General features: G+C 46.6%; 1 protein-coding gene across 6 annotated transcripts in view; it reads right to left on the bottom strand.

Moving 5' to 3' along the window:
* The window catches only part of TENM3 (teneurin transmembrane protein 3), a 1,336,193-nt gene that overhangs the window by 339,093 nt on the left and 978,404 nt on the right, over positions 1–18,696 (bottom strand). Inside the window, exon 1 of one of the 6 annotated variants that reach the window (XM_056114257.1) lies at positions 3,878–4,014. The exons of the other annotated variants lie outside the window; for them this stretch is intronic. The gene's annotated coding sequence lies outside the window, so the exon portion shown is untranslated. Of the gene's footprint in view, positions 1–3,877; positions 4,015–18,696 lie in introns of those variants that run through there. 6 annotated transcript variants of the gene reach the window in all.

Genomic DNA, 18,696 nt, shown 5'->3' with positions numbered 1-18,696 from the left:
GTTAAGTTGACTTCAAATTATTCAGTGTCTGGGGAGATGAAATCGCTTGGTATAGGCTGAGAGCCAGTGAAGCACTTTGGACTGATGACTGGGTATTGCAGATTTGCCCAGGATCAGGAGGATTCAGCCAACATCTTGCTAACAACCATCACCTGGATCTTTGGAACCCCCCCCCCCCCCCCATGCTTCTATCAGCCTGTGTTCTATTCCTTCCTCCTTCTGCAAGTCCCATAACCTTCATCAGTGCCTCTAGTTGTACGGGCTAAGCACCAGGGCGACCACTGTAGATGCGACACACCTGGATACTTTGAAAACAATAACTGAGGTTTTCAGCCTAGAGTTCCTAAATGGTAATTATTTATAAGTCTGGTCTAAGAGAGCAAGATCTAACCAAAGCCCAAACCCCGAAAGGACCCGCTTCCTCACCCACTAAGATCCATCACTTTCTTCTTCCTGATACCAAATTCTCAACCACCAAACACCCTTATAGGAAAGCATCCCATTTTGCCAGTGCTCCAGACTAAAGCATTCCCATTCAAGGTGAGATGGAATCATTTCTGCCCTCCTTTGTTCAAATGACCTATGTACAAACAGATGAAGGTAGGCTATGTGTGTGTGTGCGCACGCATATCTGCAAAGCAAAAAATCCACTGGAAAGCAATAACATACAACCTAAGAATAAAATTTAAACTTAAAAAATTTATTTAATGCGGGGAAAGCTCATAAAAATGTCCTCGTTTGGGTAACCATTTAAAACAATTATGCTGGCCTAGGTTTAGCATTCATGTTTGGGTTGTTGAAAAGGTGATGGGTGAGAAAATCTTTATGCACAATTGCTTAAAGTCTAGGAACCAAAATAAATGATACACACAAAGACTGATCTTCCAAAGCCCAATCTTTTCATTGCTGATCAGAGCTGAAAATAGATCCTTTTTTTCCCTTCACTAATTGAATGAGTCTTGTTAAACCTTTTGAAATGCACTTTAGAAAATGCAAGAATACAGCTTAGAACAGGTTCTTTAATTTGGGTCATTTTGTGTTACTTGCAGTAGTGATGGGTGCTTAGCAACGCTGTACTGGTGGTCCTTTTAAGGAAATGAATACCTGGAATACAGCATTTTAATCTATTTTATGGCATTAATTATCAAGATCACTGTATTTAGACAGTGCCTCCTTTGCCACTTCCATTATGAAAGAAAGGAGTCCCGTGATAAATTGAATGTATTATTTCAGATGACAGAATCCTGTGCAATCCCTTTACCAAGTGAGAAACTGTAAGGACATAAAACCTAACAGTAAATGGAACCTGCAGCCAGAGTGCCGTGAGATGTTTAGACAAGGATCCCACACTGAAAATCACTGTTCAGACATCTGGAAGAGTCCACGGAAGTTGCTGTTCTTCATCCAAATCTCTGAAGAGAATTAAAACCTAAGAGGCCCCGGACTGGGCTTCTGAAATAGAAGACATGACCCCTTTCCCCCACCCCCAAAAGCCCCCATGTAGTAAAAAGATCTGGTAGTTTAAATGTTTGCCAAATATTTTAAATATTGATTTTATCCAAGAGGACTTCCACAGGAGAAATGTTAACAAGAACGCCATTTAAAATCAGGACCAAGTTTTTCACTTCTGGTTTATTTGAATGTGCTCAAATGAGCAATGATCGGAAGGAAGGAGGTAAAAACAGCCCCCTCAAATATCTGGGAAGAAATTAATCTGCCCTGTTCATGCTCTGTGATCTGTCCATTCACTAATAATCAGTTACAACAGGTTTAAGAAAGTAATCCTTAATAAAAAAAAAAAATGGAAGGCTGCATTCTTACTTTCTTGGGATCTCTGATTCCCAGCGTTCCTAACTTTCTCCTGCAAATTACACAAAGCATGTGGACTTCACAGCCGGCACTGTTACCTCCCAGCATTCTTCTCTATCTTGCTAGCTAAGGAGAGATCAAGTAACTCCCTCTTTGTCTATCTAGCATGAAGCCTAATTTCAGTCGGCAAGGGCACCCTCTCCTCCCGTTTAAAGCCTTGAAACATTTAACCTCCAAAGATCAGAGAGGCTCCAGGTTAACGAACTGTAATCATTTATTTTTGGAGGTTTCAGTCCTCTGACAGCATACATGTAAATCCCGAATCTCTCTCAATGAAACAGACTTTGCACTTGATTTCAAAACGCATCCTCAAACTGGGCAAAGCACAGCTAAAAATGGGGGGCTGGAGGGGAGGCTCATTCCAAAATTTCTCAAGTTTTTTCTTTTTATTTTCTTTCTCAAACCTCTTAAGGCGGATGGACTCTCTAGCTGGGGTTTTCAACACGCCAGTTGCATTTAACTGCCTGGGAAGCCGCTGGCAAAAACCTAACGCGCTGCACAGACAGCAGATAAGAGTCTGGCCCTGGCCATCTCCAACGGAGGCTAAGTTCGCTGTGATTTCCGAAACACCTTCTTGGGACTTTTTGCAAAACGCCGGTCCCTGCCTGGGGAACTCCTCCGAACAATTAGCAACACACCGAGGTCTCTGGATGGCCCTCGCCGACGACGTGGAAAAGCAGAGAACAAAAGGTTGATTTTTTTTTGCAAAATGAAAAACCTTGGCTGCTTGCAAGTCCAGACGGGAATCTGCTTTCAATTACTGAAAGTATTTCCACTTCAGTGGAAGGGGATCAAATCTTCAGCGACACCATCTTAAGGCACTGAATTTGATTACACGAGGGCTTTCAGAAGACGGAATGACTTCGGTGACACAGACCCAGGGCTTTTTTTTTTTTTTTGCACAGATCCTATCGGAGATAGAGTCAGGGCAACCGCGCTGCTGCACGCAGGACGGCGGAGAGGGGAGCTTCACCCCCGACCGCCCCCCAAGAGCAGTCACTACACAGCCACCGCTCGGAGCTTTTGCAAGACACACCTAAGCGCTTGCACGAGGCATCCCCGAGTGCGCCGGTCACCCCCACCCCAACCCTGTACCCACCAGGCCACCTCCAACTCCTCCACCCCCCACCCCCGGGAGGAAGAAACCTCCTCTCAGCCCGACTGCAAAGTTGCATTTGTTTCTCCACTGCGCACTGCTTGAAACCCCTCTCCAGCGCCCCCCCCCCCAACCCAGCACCCCACTCCCCCCATCACACACTGAAGTACTTCGCAGGAGGAAAGAAAAAAAAAGCACAAAACCCCCAGCACCCCGCTCTTTCAATCAGCGAACTGCTTTTTTTTCTAACCCCCCCCCCCCCACTTGCAGCAGCCCCCCATCAAGCAATTAGGATGATGGATTTCAATTCGCGCAACCCAAGAGCTGGTTAATTGAAGCTCGAGGCAGAGAAGGGAGCTGAGTCTCGCTCTCTCTTTCTCTCTCTCTCATCTCGCCGGGGAGACTCAGCTCTGCTCCCCATCAGGGCACCCGAGCAACCTCTCCAAAGTCCCCGAATGCCGGGCACGAACGCCCTTTACCTCCGGGACTAGAGGACCGCGGCATCCTTTGCAAACCAAAAGAAAAAGAAAAAAAAAAATGAACCCGCCGAATTCCGAATCGCGCTCACTCACACAACACACGGACACACAGACACTCGGAGACACCCAGACGCACGCCCAAGGCGCCCCTGAGCCCCCGCGGCGCCGAGGGGGAGCCGGGGAACGCGCCCAAGTTCGGCCCCGCGCCGGGGCCCCGCGAGGGCTTCCAACGCGCCCAGAGACGAGGAAAACGGCACCTCGCGGCCGACGCTCCGGCCGGCACCGGCACCCGGCGCCCAGCGCCCAGCGCCCAGCGCCCAGCGGAGAGAGCCGCCGGCGCCGGGGACTCCGCGCGCCCCCCGCGTGAGTCCCCCACGGCCCCCCGTGCGCCCCCCGTGCGCCCCGCGCGCCCCCCCGCGCCCCGCTCACCCACCTCGCCGCGGCGCGCCCTCGCTGTGGCCGTGCGGAGCCGAGCCCGGCGCTGCCAAGTTGCCAGGGTCTGGAGCGGATCGTGTTACAGCGCCGGGCTCGGGGCTCCGGCTGCGCGCGGCAGCCAGACATGATAGGCTGAGCCCGTCTGTTTACACCCGGCCGGGGGGAAGGCGAGCGCTTAACCCCCTCGCGCCCGGCCCGGCCGCCGCCGCCGCCGCCGGACCCGCCCCCCGCCGGGGCCCCGCAGCTGCCCGGCCGCCCCGGCACCGCACCCCGGGGTGGAGGGGGCGCTCACACACACACACACACACACACACACACACACACACACACACACACACACACACGTCCCCCCCAGCGGGAAGGTCCGCACGCGCACACACAGGCGCGCGGGCATGCACACACTTGCACACACATGCACGCACACATGTACACACACATGCGCGCACACACATGCATACACATTCACGCACGCACATACATGCACACGCACGCACACATGCACATACATGCACACATGCACGCACACATGCACATACATGCACGCACACACATGCACACACACGCACACACATGAACGCACACACACACACACACGCGCGCGCGCGCGCGCGTTTGCGCTGGCAAGACCAGACAGCTTGCGAGAGCGGTTCGTCAAGGTGGGGTGCCCACCTGCCCCCCCACCATCATGACCCCCCGCTCTCAGCCCCTTGGTTCCAAAGCGGTGTTTGCTCCACCTGGGCTCACAAAAGAGCACCCCCCCCCGTTTCCTACCCCCCAGCCCCCAGCCCAGGAACGAGTCCCCATCTCTCCCCGCGTCCCCGTCTTTTCACCAGCCGGCCCGCTCCAGGCGGGGCAGACGCGCGCTGGGTTAGGCAGGCTAGGGGCCGCCGCAGCTACCCGACAACCCACCCAACTAAGTCGTTCAACTCCAGGCACCCGCGGCTCGGGAAAGGTGGGCAGCCCCGGGAGTGGGGGGCGAGCGAGGCGGCGGGGCGGGGCCGCGGGAGCCCCAAGTCCAGCACCCGCCGGGCGTGAGCGCGCGGGGGGCTGGGGGGACGCTGCGCGCACCGGCTGAGCCCCGATCGATCGCCCCCTGGCCGCGGCTCCGGGGTGCCCGGGCGCCGAGGGGCTTCTCCGGGCCTCATCTGACCTCCTGGAACGCACGCCGCGAGCGGGAAGAAGGTCCCTCCCCGGAGCCCGAGACCCGAGCCGGCTTGAAATGATGCGCCGGGACCGGCAAGCCCGACCCGGAATCGTTCCTGGCCGGTCCGACTGTCCGTACTTTTAATAAATGGGAGCCACTTCATTCTTGCAGCACTTTTTTTTTTAATGGTCTTCCCTCCCCTCCCTCTTTGCTGATCCACTTTGATCATTATGATTTTTATTTTTAGTTTTTTTGGCATTGTCTCTAGTCTTTTTTTTTTAATCTCTCTTTTCTTCTAGAACATTCCATCTACACCTCTTCCTCCACTACCCCGAGTACTGAACAGGCCGGAATGGTCGTGGATTTTTTAGAGTGACAGATGTTTTCGTCCGGGTCCTTAGTAAGTATTTTACAAGGAAACAAGATGCGCCTTACAATATTAATATCCATCCACGGTGTCTCTCTGAACCATCATTTGCTCTGAGATTCGCGAATATCGTCTACATAGAAACAAGCCCGAGATGAACACTTTGAAGATCCATGTTCTCTTATTCTCTCTCTTCAAGACCCCAGGAAGGCTGTACTCTGTCCTCATTCCCAAGACTTAGCAACAGCATTTGCTTTTTTCCTCTGCTGCCTGATCTCTTCCCCAAACCCGCCCCCACCCCCCAGCCCACCTCCCAAATTTTACCTCTGATGCTTCGGAAACGGGGATGCAGCCTAACTGATGGCGGATACTGCCTGTTCCTTCTCAGTTTGAATTCCCATCGAACTGATCCATCCTCACACAAGGAAATGTCTGATCTCTCCCATGCAAAGACTTTACACCCCGGTGTTCTCTTCTTTCCAGAACAATGGCCCTGGGAAAATCCTAGCACACAAACATGCTCTAGTACCACAAGATGATCACAACCACCCTGTCAAACCGATGATCGATCTGCTCAGCCTTTAATTAGGACATTATGAAGATATTATAGAAATCATTTCCACATTCCATTGACACGGTCTAAATTTCGAAGTGATTTCAGGGGGCTGAAATGCTCTTTAGTAAAATTGGGTCAAAAAATAGAACAATAGATATTTTGTGGGGCATTGAAAGCCATTTAGGCTATTAAGCAAAACTATATCCTGGAAGTCTGACTATTTCACGGATGATGGTGATGTTTTTCTACACAATTCTCCTGGGGGCGGCGTGGGGGGGGTGTCTCTGAAATAATTGCAATTAAACATGATATAACTATTTAGGCCAGAATATGGTGGTGTTCGGTGGAAACCTTAGAAGAACTAAATACACCGAGCATTGCAGGGTTAGAATTTGCCAGGATTTGGAGGTCTGGGGGATGGTCTACCTTTTAGACGCATACCCTGGGGATGCTCATGGCCCCGCTAAAGCCATCTGGATTTGGATTCAGCCATGAGAAGATGAAGATTTTCATGGAAGAGCGAGAGATTTTAAAAGCTTAAAACTGTTTCAGTCAAGATGAACCCACCCCCAAAAGCCTGCAATTTGGCGTGCTCATTTCCCTTGATAAATGCTATGCAGATTGGTCACTGATTGATAGCATTTATTAGAATTCCGATTAAAAATGCTAATCAAGCAAAGCCCATCTGTAAATAATGCCAGGTACAGGTGAGGTGAATCTGGCTATCAGACTAGAATGGGAACACCTACATGTCTAGCGTTAGAATTCTACCTTTTCTGACTCAGAAACGAATTATTTTTCAAACTGGACAATGGCAGTGTCCCCTGAGAATAATCAAGGGTTTACTCTGAGCACAGCTGAGCAGTGGCAGACACAGCCGCTGCCCATGAGCCAGAGGGAGAGACCGTGGTTTTGAAATACTTTCTGTCGCTGAGAAGTAAAGGTTGGTTTCCATAAATATCTTCCCAAGAAAAGATCCCAGGTTTGAGGGCCACGCCCAGCCATGCATTAAATCTGCCATCTTTGAAATACAGCAGTCCTAGAGACATATAATAAGGCACCCATTAAACTTCTATTTTCCTCTGCTATAGTTTGCCATATTGATGTCAGGAATAATTAGCATTATGGATAATGCCGTCCATAGCTTAAGCATTCGTTTTCTAAGAGCTGCAGAATTTCCCGCAGCTCTATGAACAGACACTATCAAATACGTTGAATTATGTGGCCATTTTATGTTGTGAATAAATAACTGCATGGAACCCGACTCAGTATTAAATGAATTTTACTTATAACTGAATTCAGTTCTTTAGGCATAAACGCCTAATGACTCTACACCACAAGGAAGACTTTTAAAAATGCATGAACCAAACCAAATCAAAGCAAATTATATTTGGGAGTGGGGGGTGTCCATAAATGAGCTGTTACTTGAAACTAGCACCAACTTAGCTTTCCTATTAGAAGATTTTTAATCTCTCTCTCTCTACTTAGGCTAAAGGCCTTAAAGGGTGTGTGTGTGTGGGGGGGGGGGGGCGGAAACGAGGGGGTGGGAGTCAGAGTTGACCCCAAACTGAAACCATCATTTCCCTGCTAATAAATTAAGCACCAAATCTGTAAAGTCAGAGATGCTGATACAGAATCAAATGCTTAAACTCACTCTATAGAACCAGGATTCCATCCCAAACCGGTTCAATAAAATGGCCTTGTTATGATGAGCATTTAACACACAGCATTTCCACATGGTCCCTTTGATGGAGTGACATTATCTCAGTTCACAGCTTTGAAAGGTTGCGAGTGGACCACACCAGTCTCCGGTGCCAGAACCTAAACTTAGCACAGCTTCTGAGCCTGCTCTCCTTTGGGCTGGTTTCGGAGCATCATCTAGCTCCAGGCTTGGATGGCGGGGTGTGGGGCGCCAGTGTTGGGGTTAGGGCTTACGACTTTCACATACACAACCTGTGCGCACCAACTCTCGGGGCAGTCCCCCTTTCCCAGCTCGTAGCCTGACTCTTACACCATCTCACTACATCCTTAATATCAAATCAGTCAGGCAAAGGAGTACTTGTGTGTGTGGTTCACTTTCAAAGCAGATGGGTTAAGAGATGGGAAAACAGGACAAATAATCACTTCTCAAAATCAATCATTTGCGTTTGGGGACAGAATGGAAGAAGCTGGTCCCCTGACTTTCCTGTGTTTCGGAGTCCCTTTAAGGTATTAAATGACCAACAATCCCTCTCCTTGTGTCCTCTTCAGGTTCAGGAGAACTGTTCATCAATATTCACAGGTCAGCAGGAGTCTCTCACGCTCCAGAATTGAGCTTGTCTTAAAAATTATACATATATTTATGTTCAGGCCTTTTTCTCTGGTAAAAAACAAACATGGCAAAGAAACCATCCAATGTAGCCAGAATCACAGCACGATGACATCAGTTGGTACCTAATAATTGTGCAACTTACTTGATTTACACGCAACGCATAAAATTTTAAAGTTTTCTCTTGTGCAAACTACTCTTTTATCTGGAGCATGTAAGTCTCTAAAAGTTCTGGACACTCTATTATAAGCTGATATAAAACTATTTAAAATCAAATTTCTGGATCCTTTTCGAACAGAGTTTAACTATCAATTTATGCTGGAGCAGAAATAAAGCATTGAAAACAAAGCCTCGTAATAAGAGCCAATTCATAATTTTTCACAGATGCCTATATATATCTAAAAGGCCATTAAAATATTGGGCACCTCTTGGATTGAATCGACAGAAAAATCCACCCACAGGATGCCTATTGACTTCATAACTATCTGAAATAACTAAAATGCACAATTTATTAGAAGCACACAAGTTTTCTTCTATAATTTGAAGGGTGTTTGGTTATTTTACCAAACTCACAAACACATTGGCAGAAATCCGGGTCATGATGAAGACCTAAGATCTGAGTTTTAGGGCTGGAGCCACAGCACAGTGGGGAGGGCATTTGCCTTGCACGTGGCCAACCTGGGTTTGATTCCCAGCATCCTGAGCACCTCCAGGAGTGATTCCTGAGTGCAGAGCCAGGAGTAACCCCTGTGCATCGCTGGGTGTGACCCAAAAGAAGAAAGAAAAAAAAGATCTGAGGTTTGATCTCCAGTTACATTATTTGTGTGTTCAATTCACCCGTTCTTATGTTTCTAATGTGGGTGACCCTGGGTCAGAGCGTGCTGGGTAGCATGGCCAGGCCCGTGGTCTGGACTCTTAGCAGGGAGCAATCAAGCTATACGCTCTAGCCAAAAGGCTTAGCCTCAACCCTATGTAGGCCAGTATCCAAGTGGGAGGGAAGGACGTGAACAAAGGAGCTAATTCCTACCTGGTGCTGGGAACAGGACCAGAGCAGAGGGCAGTGCCAAGGGAGAAATCCAGATGGCCCACAAGAGTTAGCTTGGGGGCATGGATACCAGAAATGGGGCACAGACCAAGTGCTGATGGGTCTAAATCAAGCCACTAGGTGTCCCAAGGCAACGTGAAAAGAGGCAGTACGGCACTAGGCCATTTTAGGAGTAAGGGTAGACAACAGCCAAGATGACAAAGAGCTATTCACCCCTGCCATGTTGGACACGTGCTGCAAAATGCCAGGTTAATTCCCTGGCACACCCAGGGATGGCAGTGTTTTGTCATGCTTGGCAATCTAGTGGAATCCAACTTATTTTTCAAGTTTTCAAAAGAAGAAGACAACGGGGTAGGGCGGTTGGTTGTTGGGGGAGACTTTGAAGGCTCTACTTTGACAGTCCATGTTCAAGAAATGAAAGGGCTCTGAATAAAAATGCTTCACTTGGTTTTAATTAGGAAGCAATTTCTTCATCTGGATGACTGGTTAGTAACCATCCGTCTGGTATTCTCATATGCCCCCACAGGACATTTTGGTATTGTGCTCAGTAACACACTTTCAGTGAAATTTTCAACAGCGAGGTAAGGGAGCTTTGGAATTAGTCATATTACGGTAAATACTTCCTTTTGTTGGCTTAAACACCAAGAATCAGCCCGTGATAAAGTCTTAGAAGGCTAGAATTACCACAGTCAAATCCTTCCTGCAGTGGCCAGACCACAGATTGTGTGAACTTCTACACTTAAGACTTTACAACGTGAAATAGTGGGGCCAAAGAGAGGGCAGAGGGGACAAGGCACTTGCCTGGCATGCAGCTGACTGGGTTTGATCCCAGCACTGCATATGATCCCCCCATCATTGCCAGTAGTGATCCCTGAGCACAGAACCAGGAGTCTGGAGCACAGCTGAGTGTGCCTTTATCACCCCCACCCACCCTCACCAAAAAATAAATGTAAAATAGCAGCATTTTCAAAGACCCCAAGAGGTACTGTAATCATTTCCTGAGCATGGTTTAAGATGTCTGCATTGAAAAACACTGGATAATCAATGAAATTTTCAAGTGTTTTCATGACACAGTCCCATAGAACAGGCCTTAATGCAGTTTTAAATTTTGTGATTTTAACTTATGGCTGAGTGTCTATTTTTATATGTCACTTCAGATGCAAGCATATGTTTAACATCTCTCCATCTATTTGGCCAACTGTGCTCGCTCATGCTGTGGTCCATCACTCAGGCTCTCCAGCAAACCTTTCCTGGCCCAACAAGCAAAGTGGGACGGTCCCCTCTGTGTTCTCACTGGGCATGGCATTGACCACCCTTCCTCCCCTCCGTCCTGGAACACTCTGCTTCCTGTCTCATTGGAACTGCTTCCAAACCCTAAACCAGGGCAGGAGAATTTCTCTCCGGATCCCCCAGCATCTAGCACTGTGTTTTGTGCAAAAGACACTTACTAACTAAATAAATATTGGTTAGGGAGGGGCAGTTGGAAGCAACATTCCAAATGAATAATGCATAGTGTAAAACTGCTTACCTAATTAAAACGATTCAATCATTTGTATTTTATTCCAATTGTTCTGTAATTATTTCTCTCTTCTTCCCTTTGTTTCTGTCTGTCTCTGTGTCTGTCTCTGTCTCTCTCTCACACACAAACACACACACACACTCACACACACTCCCCTATTTTAACCTACCCAACTTTTTAAAGACAGAGACTAAGTTGCAATTGAACCTAATTCGTAGCTTGAAGTCACTAATTTTCAAAACCATAAAAAAGTGTGCATTTCTTTCTTATATAAAAATCATGTGATAGTATCATAGGACATGAACTGAATCCATGCTCTCGGTGGATCAAATGCTTCTCGATGCCCAGATACAGAAGAATCTATTAAAAAACAACCCCCCAAACGCCCTGCCCTGCCACGTTCATTTTAAGCAATTCATCACAGCCCTTTCCATTGTTTCCCAAGGGCAATTCTATTTTGCGAGTTTCAAACTTGAATCTCAAAAGCCATAACTTATGCCCAAATGGCTCTTGCTCCAACTTGGAGAAGAAATGGGGAGCAGCTGGCCATCATTTTCTCAGTAAGGGCTCTTCACATACTTGAAGACGATTATTCTTAAATCTTCCCTTCAGATCCGTGCTGTCATGCTAAATAATCTCTATGATTATTACTTTATTTTATTCCAGTGTTCCCTCCTGGGTCTATTTTTCATGTCTCTCATCATTATCATGTCTCTTCTCTCGATCTCCTTTATAGGAGATGGTGGGGGGGGGGTGAGTCTGAGCACCTCGGGGAGGTATCTGGCTCAGGCTGCAGATCCCCAAAGAAGAGGTGATTTTAGGAGACAAAGAGAAAGCAAGCAATGTGAAGAGAACTCTGGGCATGAACCAGCTCAGAATTCTGGAGATGGAAAGAGGAAATTTAGCTCTCTGTCATGTTTGTCTATGACACCTTAGATAGGCGAGCAGACGAGATCTCAGAGACAAGAAGCAGACGAAGAAAGCAAAGGGTTTGAAGCTTAGGCATTGCTTATCTCCAGGAACTATGGGGAAGTTCAGGCACCAAGGCAGAAAGAAGGTGAGATCCAGGACACTGAGGGGAAGCTCTGAGGTGGCATAGCAGGGATGCTCCCAGGAGAGAGTCTGCAAAGAGTTCAGCACAGAGCTGGGTGTGTCCTAGGCTGCATGTCTCAGAGCCACACTGAGGATGATTGAAACAAAACTCCTGAAAGTAACAGGAGGAGCCATGTGTGACCTGGTGGAAAATGAGTTTTACAGGCGTGATCGTGGGGCGGGGTGGGGCGGGGGTGGAGATGCTAGAGGTAAAGGCAGGTGAAAAGCAACTAGGTGGGGCAGGAATGGAGACAACTTGAGCACCAACGGGTTTTCCCTCTTCGATGTTTTTGGGAGACTCTCGGCTGTGCTTGGGGAGCACTTTCACTGGGACTTGGCCGGTGACGCAGTGCATCTATGCTGGGGTCACTGGGCTGCAGTGGCAATGTTCAGGCAGTCTCTGGTGTCACGGTCTCCTGTCAGCATCTCCACCTGCCAGGCCTGGGATCAAGCCATGTAAACCACTTCCCCAGCCCTAGGGCCAACAGCTTTAGAGCAGAACCCGTGCTGACTGAATGCCAGTAATCTTACCCAAACACCTTGGAAAGGCCTTCCTTAATCCTCTCTGGGCAGGACAGTTTTGCCCTAAACAAAATAAACATAGCGAACAGTACTTCCTTTATTGAAAGTACCCTGGAGGGGACTAAGGATGTGACATAGCAGCAGAACACATGCCTTGAATGTGGAGACCCCGAGTGTCATCCTTGATACTGTAATAATAATAATAACATCAATAAAAATAGTGATTAAATACAACTGATAAACTAAAATGCATTGGAGGAAGACAGCTATGGCTTTGTTCTTTCCGGCACATTTCTACCTGAGGTCAGTGTCAGCATGCCTAAAGTCTGATTAGGGGCAACCCCAGTCCCTGAGACCGAGTTCCGGTGCTGAAAGGAGGTAAAGCGATTTACATGATATCCTACCATTAACAGTACTGGAAACCACAGAACCTGAAAGGGAAAAAGAAAAAGAAAAAAAACGTACCTGGTGTAGAGGCAGGCTGTGGGTTGGAGAGAAACTGGGGACATTGGCGGAGGGTAGGAGACATTGGTGAAACTATGGATGTTGACACTCAATCATGAATAACTTTGTAATTCACAGTGATTTCATGATTTTTTTTAAAGCAATACGTTCTCTAGAAAGAGGAAAGTAGGAATGATAAAAATAAAAGCATAGGAAGAGGGACTAGTAGGTGATTCAGAGGGATGAAGATAGTCTGCCTGTGGGAGCCCTGAATTTGATCCCTGGGACTGAATGGTCGCCCAAGAATGGTCGGGAGTAATCCCTAAGTAGCACAGAGTGTGGCAGGCAGAAAGGAAGGAAGGAAGGAAGGAAGGAAGGAAGGAAGGAAGGAAGGAAGGAAGGAAGGAAGGAGAAAGAAAGGTAGAAAGAGATAAAGAGAGGAATAGATAAAGAGAGGAAGAGGGGAAAAGATAAAAAAGAGGAAATAAAAAGGAAGAAAGAGAGAGAATGAGAAAGGAAGGATGAGAGGTAGAAGGAAAGAAAAGAGAAAATGGTAGAAAGAGAAGAAAAGAGAATGAGAAGAGAAAAGAAAGAGGGAAGAAGGGAGATAGGAAGAAAGGAAGGAAGGAAAGAAGAAAAGGAATGAATGAAGGAAGGAAGGTAGGAAAGAAAGCAGGGAAGGAGGGAAGGAAAGAGAAAGGTTGAAAAAGATAATGAGAAGAAGGGATAAAGAGAGGAAGAGGGGAAAAAGGGAGGAGAAAAAGAGGAAATATAAAGAGAGGAAGAAAGAAAGGGAGAAAAACAGAGAAAGAATGAGAAAGGAAGGAGGAGGGGCAAAGGAAAGAAAAGAGGAAAATGGTAGAGATAAAGAGGAAAAGAGGATAAGGAGAGAAAAAAGAGGGCAGGAGGGAGAGAGGGTGGGAGAGAGGGAGAGAGGGAGGAAGGAAGGAAGGAAGGAAGGAAGGAAGGAAGGAAGGAAGGAAGGAAGGAAGATCCCAATGGTAGTGTGCCTAGTATTGGTGTTTTTCAGCTTCTGAGCAACAATAGTAAGGAATGGTTTTTTTTTTTCTTTTTTTTAGAAGATACAGGGCAAACGGAATCAGGTATTTCCAAGATCTAGAGTAAGTGAGAGGCAAAAGAAGGGCATTTATATAATCAACTCTCCCTCCAGAGAGCAGAGTAGGCCAGGGTCTGACACTAGGGCAAAAGTCCATGTGAAGAGCCTAACAAAACAGTCTACAAATGTTCCCCAACCCGCGATCCCTGCTGACAACAGGACTTCGAGACAGAAGTGGCCACAGAAATTCACCAAACTGTAATTATTTGGGGGAAGTGGCCCTTGTAAGATCTTCAATCAATGATGAGTACAACATGATCACTCAAATCAATTTTTAAAATAAGGGCAGGGCAAGATAGAGGAATTATGAATTTTGTACATGATGTTTATCATTAAATCAATAAATATATTAGGGTTTCACTTTAACACCATAATTTGGTGACATGAGCTTAAGCAGAAAAATTCAAGATATTCTTGAATAACTACTTTTTTTTTTAGGGGGGAATTTATGCCAGAACGGATGGCATAAACAGTCAGGGAACTTTGCCTGACCAGATATTTCTGGTAGATTTTCAAAAGGATGGGGAGAAGAAGAATTTTTTAAGTTTATATAGAGCCATTGAATTAGGTTGTGAGGAACTACAACTTATGATCAGAGAGAAAAAGTCCTATATTAGAGGCAGTCACTTATCCCACAGAACAAACAAACAAGACTCCTTTCTGTGGCTTGGTGATTATTCTAGGATTTTAATAACAACATGAGTTGTCACAGTGGGTATCAGGAAAATTCACAGCTGTCATTCAGATAAGCAGGAATCTTTGAGTCTCTGCTCTAGATGATTTGACTAGACCCCACTGAAAGGGACTTGACTGCAAGGTGAAAAGGATCTGAAGGGAATAAAATACACTGAAATCAGAGAAGCAGCATCCGAATCTACTCTTCAGGGATTTTTTTCCACTTTGTGATGATTTTTCTAGAAATCAGTGTTTCTGGGCCCTGAACACAGATTTCCCAGTTGGCTGTATGATCTTGTTAAAAAGTTGTAACTTATCTGGTGTCTCTGTTCTTCCCCTCTATGAAATGTAATCTGTTAGGGCTTCAGACCCCGTTAGTAACTTTATGGGCAGCCAGGAAGTACCCCACAGTCGTAAGCAAAGTTCCCTCCATCATTCCAGCAACCTCCCCCTCCTTTCCTGGGTGGCATCATCCACTTTGGGTTAATGTAATGTTTAATTCATATGATTATAACTATAAGACCACCTACTTTCCCCCTCCCAGCCCCCCAGCATTGAATTAGAATGTCCAGAACTGACTACCCCACTCCTTTCCCCAAAGGCTAAGGAAGATTTTTTCCAAGGAGGAAAATACATACTTATATTCAATTTTCTTCCGATTAGAAAAATAAATAATAAATAAAGCAATTTCAGGCCCCTTCTGTTATCTGTATCGGCTGTGAATTTGCTGTTTTTCTCCAAAGAGAAGTCAAGATGTTGTTGCAGAGACAGACTCTACCTCTACCTGAGAGGAGATGTCGGAAAATTCTGGAATTCGCTTCTCTGCCTTTATTCCATCCCATTTCATCTCCATCTCCATTTTTTCTCACATTTCCCTGACTGACAGCTGCTCCTTCTGGGTCTTTCTCTGGTCCACGGATGCCAGGCAGGCAAGCAGTTAGCTGCTTGTTCAGCCTATGCCAGTCCCATTCCTCGCTGAAACGTGCCAGAGACATCGTGTCTCGATTCTATATTACAAACAGCTTCCCCGGCCCCATCTGTAATAGCATCTTCCCACTCGGTCCCAAGACTCGGGGGGGGGGGTTGGGGGGGGTCCTGGTTCTTTCTTTTCATTGGCAATTAAACCCTCTCTCCCCACCTAAGAATAAAGCCTGTTCGCCAAGAGAAAAAACAATAACACCACCAACGCACAAGTCCTGACTTGAAAGGGGAGATAACAACCTCGTTGACCTATAGTGTCCCTGGGGAAAACAGTCACATAATGAACACTTTTTGCAGAGACCGAACTATGCAATGGGAACAGGGCAGTTTTCTGGGCTGGTCTGAAAGGCAGAATGGTCTCTCCTTGAGACAGATCACCCCTTCCAGAAAAATCAAGGAACTGGCAAAGCCTCCAGCACTGACTATAATACGCCCCCCCCCACCCCATGCTTATTTTCCCAAGACCCAAAGAAAATTGAATTGAAAACAGAATAGATCCTTCAACTTGCCCTAGGCACTTCTTGAATATATATTTTATTTTATTTTATTTTGGGACCACACCCAGTGGTGTTCAGGGCTCTGCGCTCAGGGATCACTCCTGGTAGGAATATGGGTTTCTGGAAATTGAACCCGGGTCTGCCTCATGCAAGGCAAGTGTGTCCTATCTCTTCAACCCCTTGCATATCTATTTTAACAGAGGTCAAAGACGCCAGCAAAAAAAAAAAAAAAGTTTGCACTGTTGTGATGACCAGACTGGTCTCATCTTCCCAGGCCCCAGGCTTTGCCCCCATCTCCTGACTCCGGTGGAGTCTTGGCTGTCCCTCGAGTGAGGGTCCTCACTGGGTACTCTGCGGGTTGCCTGCCACATAAATTGCTAAGTCTTTCTCTTGGGATCTCAAGAGGAGCCTAATTTCTGAAATTCAATTTCACGACTTCAAGGAAAATAGGAGGGAAAACAAAGGAGGATGTGAAACTAAACTAAAGTATTCGAGGGCTGGAGGGACAGTTCAGGATTCATGCACGCCCTTCCCCATCCCATCATGCATCCCCCCAGGCTGCCCTGCAAACCCTCAGCATGGCAGTGTAACCTGGGGGATCCCTGGCACTATCGGCCCAGTCAGTTAAGTATTCCTGTGTGGCCCCCAAGAACCGAAAAAATACTCTGCATTTTTTCCTCTGCTGTAACCGACTAAGTATCATCATCAAACTCTACGGATTGTACCAGCAGCAACTGACTGCCCGACCCAATATACTTCTCTTTGGATTTTCCTTTTTAAAAAAATTTTTCCCAAGTGAGCATGGTTCTCGCCCTCCTCCCCACTCTCTGTCTTCCCCGTGGTCCAGTTTATCAGAAGGAGCTATAGTTCTGGCACAGTTCCTTGTGTGCCCAAGTATTCTTCTTTCCTTGAAAACCTGTCTTTTTGTAAAACTCACTGTGACCTTCCTGGGCATGCCAGAATCTGACTGACTGTTCTGGGTCCCTTCCTCCATGCTTGGACACTGTGGGCTTTGATTTGTGGGCTTAGATTTGACGACAAATCTAAGATGATCCTTTGAGTCCCATCCTGAACTCCACAATGCACTTACTCCTCAAAGATACCCCCTACTCTTCACCGATTTAAGATCCCATTGCTCTGCTTAAATGTGTTCCCCCCTCTTTTTCTCTTCCTCTCTCTTCCTCTTCTTTCTCTTTAGCTTTCATAATGACTGCCATCTCTCCAGACCTAACTCCTATTAGTTTAACTCCCATTCTCACTCATTATTCAGATGTTAATGTCTATAATGTCCTAAACGTATCTTGGATGCGCCATGGCTAAAGCACTGATAATTAGCTTCCAGGTTTACAGATTTCCATCTCTTCCCATATTCCCTTCAGAGGTGAGCAAAGCCTCTCTCTCCACGAAGGTGTCCAAGAAGGAAATGTGAATGTCATTCTAGAAGAACTTTCTCTCCTGTCTCTACTCTGTCTCCTTTCTCTACTCACGTCCATCCATTCAGAGTCCCTCCCATCATCACTATTGCCCCATGACTTCCTTCCTGAACGCACTGCTGTTTTTATTTGACAGTGTCGCCATTTCTCTTCCTTCTATATACTCTTTTCCCTGCTTTTTAAGCCATCCTCCAATAAAGATATCATATCAATTTCCTGACTGGCAAAAAGTTTGATGGTTCCTGATCGCCACTAAGAAAACATCCAAGGGCTGGAGAGAGAGGACAGGGATTAAGGCACTTGCCTTGCATGCTACTGATTCAGGTTGCATCCTCAGCACATCAGGTACCCTAAGCACTGCCAGAGGTCACTACTGAGCAAAGAGCCTGGAATAGCCTCTGGACATCTTGGGATGTGATACCCATGTATACCCGACTAAAAAAAAAGAAAAGGATAACCTCCAAGCTCTTCAGTTGGTCTTGGGGAGGAAAGCAGGGGCAGGAATCTGCCTCCAATTTCTATTTCTGTTCTGCTTTGGCAATTTCTGTAGTTGTCTTTGCAGTAGTATTCAGTCTTGACGGACCTTCCTTCCTTCCTTCCTTCCTTCCTTCCTTCCTTCCTTCCTTCCTTCCTTCCTTCCTTCCTCCCTCCCTCCCTCCCTCCCTTCCTTCCTTCCTTCTCTCCTTCCTTTTATTTGGTCATACTCTGAAAGCCTCAGGGTTACTCCTTACTCCTTCTCTGCACTCAGGAATCACTACTTGCAGGGCTCAGGTATCACATGAGGTGTCAGATCGAATCCAGGTTGACCACGTGCAACATAAACACACTAGCTATTGTAGTATGGCTCCGGCCCTCATTGTACTTTCTATCTTAGATGATTCCTCTTCCCACTCTATAAGCTTCCTGTGCCCTATGGATGAATGCCACTGATGATTGCCTATATTCATGATCTTGAGAAAATATCACAATCATAGCTCTCATTACCTTGACTGGACTGCCTTTCAAATACTTCACTTTATTAGCCCAAAGAGGATCAATACATAAAATCTTTAACTTAACTACAACTCAAGGAAAGACTGTCACATACTATAGAAAAGCACACACACAAAAAACTTTA

This window comes from Sorex fumeus, unplaced genomic scaffold (assembly GCF_029834395.1).
Source record: "Sorex fumeus unplaced genomic scaffold, SorFum_2.1 ptg000024l, whole genome shotgun sequence".
Lineage (NCBI taxonomy): Eukaryota > Metazoa > Chordata > Mammalia > Eulipotyphla > Soricidae > Sorex > Sorex fumeus.
The sequence above is the reverse complement of the archived record's forward strand: the minus strand, read 5'-3'. Positions and strand labels throughout refer to the sequence as shown.